Raw genomic sequence first — 4,066 nt, forward strand, 5'->3', positions numbered from 1 at the left:
AGGTAGACCTCATAATTATATTTCATAATGGGAAAATGGAGAAGTTAATGCAAAATCTGAGGTAGAGAAGTGGGTGGCTTCACTAAGGTGTCACCACAAGCTAGCTTCAGAAGCAAAATAATTTCCACATTTTGAAAATCCAGGAGATAAAATAAAGGTCACATTTCAATCTGGAGATATTTGCATTTAGGTAAACAGTTCAAAATTATACTTGGAACATGAGAGTTAGTCCAGTGCTTTGGATGTCTCCTCTCATGAGAAACTGTCAGTACTCAGAACGTGCCAATTGGAATAGTTGGTCTCTTTCTGTTATTTTATTCGGCTGGAAAGCAGAAAAAGGATTGGGGCAGTGGAACGAATTTTTTAACACATATAGGCAAAATTCCACTTGCTCATTCAACCAAATCAAGTAGCTGTTTTGATAAGTCAAAAATTTAAATATTTTCCTCAATTACAACAGGACAACAGGCAAAGAGCTTTTATACAGAATACTTATGACAATTTTATGCCAACTTAATTTTTGCACTTGAATGTGGTTATTTTGCTGTCCTCAAAGTAACTGGGAATTTTGACTACCCTCTTGGATAAGAGGGCAAAAGACTGAAGTTCCTAGAATTGGAAGGGTAGAAACTTTTCTAATTTTCTTTTAACTCTGTGTGAGCTGATCTTATCACCTCTGTCTTAGGTAAGCTAAAAAACCACCCAGCTCTGCAACCCGACAACAGACAAACAACTGCTCTGTGAGTTGAAATCCAATCCACTCTGTTTTCTGTAGCCTTTGGCTAACAACCTTTAGTTATCTTTTAACTTTTCTTTCTGAGGCTAAGGCTTGCAATCCTTAGCTGCTGCAAAGCTCAGGGAAGAGTGTTTTTGGCAAAAAGGCTTTAAAAGTCGCCTTTCCATGCAGTAGAAGACATGATACTTGTGCTGACAAGAGAGTTATCACTAGGGAGTCAAGTGGTATAATGGTGCTGGTGTGTGTGAGATATGGTGATTTTTCTTATATCTTTTTCTGTATGTGATTAAATATTGAATTTCTTTTTCCTATGTAACATTAGTTCTCTTACTGTCCTGTAAGACAGGTTTTGGAGAAAAGCTTGTAACTCTATACCCAGAGACAAGATTAAGAATCTGAATTTTGGGGGTGAAAATGAGGGATGATAGGTCCCTAGGGCAGGGTGAAAGTGCATCTCTTTCTGTTTTGTTCCTTTTAGATTTAGACAGAAAGCTGGGAGAATGATATTTTTCACTCTATTAAATAATTTCTTTAAAAAAGCAGCATAAGAAACAATGTTTCTTCTTCATTTTTCTAGTGATACCAAGATTAAGTTAGTCACAAGTAGCTTTGTAGTTAATTGAAGCTGAAAGAATGTTTAAAATAACATTTGTTATCACAATTTGTGTTGCATTTTATGGCTGATCTGGTTCAAATAGTTACATACATTATTGTTACTTTTATTACTATTTATTATTATTACTAATTATTATTAATACTAATTATTTTTAAGAATTATTACTCATTATCATTATTTTTTAATATTATTTGGTTTAGTATTGTTGTTTATTTTGTTGTTGTTGTTGTTGTTGTTTTTCAGCCAAAGCTTGAACTGACTGGCCATGTGATCAGATGATCTCCAGTGACAAATCAAAAGAAGGAGGGGAAAATGTCCATCAGGAAATGAAAGGGCAGGCAAAACATTACCTTGGCTTGGAAGAAGCTTTAGACCTGCAATTTAAGGCAGCGGAACAAATTCTGTAATTATTGTTTTCAACTATATAAAATACATGTAGGATATGTATGTAATATATACCTGTATGTAGAATAGGTATTTATTCAAGCTGTTTCCACTGGTAAGATAGTGCTTTCTCCAACAAACATGTTTCTGAACCATTAGAGTCTGGGACAGATTTCGTAGGTCAGTGACAAAGAATGGAAAGTATGCAAGGAAAGCCAGTGAAAATTGAATTAATTGATCATGAGTTTCATACAAACATGGTGAAAACAGTTTTTTTCCCTTTTGCTTCTGCAGTTATAATAAGCTGCTTTTACATTGAAAATGGCAAGGGGGGGAGGGGAAGGTAAACTTCATCTGTTTACCAGAGATAATTGTCTGGAAAAAATTGCATGCAAAAATCTGGTTGATTATCAAGAGCTGATGTTTTATCTTTCACATAAATACTCAACAAGAATCTAACTGTGAATCTGCTGGGAAATATACAACTGAGCTTCTTCAGAGTTCTGTGATGCACAGTGGGAACTTAATGTTGTCATCTCTTAGACATTATGTGAAGGACTGGTCAAGTCTTCAGCATAACGTGAGTGGACAGATTTAAAGAATATAACATGAATTTATTTTAGTACCACTCATTTCTCCATTGCATAAAAGCACTTTTGAAAGCAAAGAGCTAAACTCTGGTCATTAAATCACTGTGTGTCTTGAAACATCATTTTGCACTCAGCATTAGACTGAAGGGAAACTTGAGCATGAGAATAGAAATAGGGACAGAGAATCAGTTGGGAATTTAAACAGCTCTGTTTACTCTGCCTTATCTGTAGGTGTTGCAAAAATGGCCCAATTTCCAGATGTAATACAGACTTTATGGAGGTTCTGAAATGTTTCAATGCATTTTTCCATTTCTCATTTTTATAGCCTTTGAATTTTTGGGACCTGGCCAACACTGGAAGTGCCAAGATACCTTGAGAGATGTTGCTGTTGAGAAATTTCCAGCTGGACTCAGAAGTCTTGAGAATCTTGAAAGACAAGCCATTCTTTTATTGAATCTACTCCCATTTGTTGATCTCAGAGGTCTGAATCTCACTTATTCCAACCTAAGTCAGAAGTAGTGGTACTGAATTCAGTAGATGTGGCACAAGGTCAAATCAGTGTGAGATCTAAATCCAGCCTTCAAAAGGTTGGATAAATTGTTGTAAAGATTATTTGAAATTCAGCACGCTTATCTAAACTGAAAATAAATGAAACGGTTTTTGAAATATTTCTGTTAGCTAGAGAGCTCTCCTTCACAGGAGAGAAGAAAGCTGGCAGAAGAATAAATGTTATCCACAATAATTTTAATAATAACTTGGGGAAACTGTATTCCTTCTTTGATTTTTGAGTTGTCATTTCTTCCTGGAGAGGTACAAAGTTACTGAGACAAATTAATCTACTTTAGTCTTGGTTCTTGATTGTGTGAATAGGTTTTTACAGCAATTTTCCAGATGTGAATATGGACTCTGACCACTGTTAGGAAACACTCTGTGTGTTTTCTTGTTAGCAAAGCATCATAAAAATTACAACTTCAGTGTACCTATGAACTTGTAGGTGTTGTTACCCTCTGTACAGGCACTGGATATCGAGTAGTCTAGACATTAAGGATAATGTGTGTCTCACCTAATCTTAGCTGCCAGTCAAAGCTGGCTGGGTAAACTCTGCCAGTGAAAAGAGTGGAACTTCCACATGGTGATTTCATCCCAGCCGATGTTCAGATGGGGAAGATCTGGATGTGGATGTGTCTGTCTCTCTATCTGGATGATAGAGGGAGCCCTCACGCTTTATCTATACGCAACAAAACTCCTTCCCAGGAAACCAGCCCTCCAAAAGGAAAGAACTTCTTGCAAAAGAAGTCTTGACCACAAAAAGAAAGGAGAAAAATAGACACAGTGGAGACTCTTAGGGTCTTAATAATGCTATTGGATTTCCATTGGTGGGTCCTCAGGTGCATCAGAGCAGGCTAGCGGCAGACTTAAACCTAGTAAAGATCAAACTGATCTGTCAATGTTCTGTCATTTCTTCATAGATGATACTGGGAAAATAACAAACGTGATCTCAAAAGCAACGTTTCACTGTTGGAGAATAAAGGCAGTAATGAAGGCATAAATGAGACTGGGAAGGACAAGAATAATATTTTCTGTACCCAAATTCCACTTAGGCTACAGTTATGGTCTTTTATGGTTTACTGAGTTTACTGATGAAGCATAAATTACAACAAATGAGGCTGGCTGTATTGCCATTAGTATAGTTTCCTTGTATGTGATTTTTCTGTAATACCTAGAAAATTATTTTTTTGA

At 36.2% G+C, this 4,066-nt stretch overlaps 1 long non-coding RNA gene across 1 annotated transcript; it reads left to right on the forward strand.

Annotated features, from left to right (window-relative positions):
- Positions 1-835: 835 nt before the first annotated feature.
- Positions 836-2,991, forward strand: LOC114013492 (uncharacterized). The gene is made up of 3 exons (XR_003556496.2): positions 836-974; positions 1,596-1,755; positions 2,652-2,991. It is a non-coding gene; the product is annotated as an uncharacterized LOC114013492 (long non-coding RNA).
- The last annotated feature ends 1,075 nt before the right edge of the window (positions 2,992-4,066 follow it).

The sequence above is a fragment of the Falco peregrinus genome, chromosome 7 (genome assembly GCF_023634155.1).
Source record: "Falco peregrinus isolate bFalPer1 chromosome 7, bFalPer1.pri, whole genome shotgun sequence".
Lineage (NCBI taxonomy): Eukaryota > Metazoa > Chordata > Aves > Falconiformes > Falconidae > Falco > Falco peregrinus.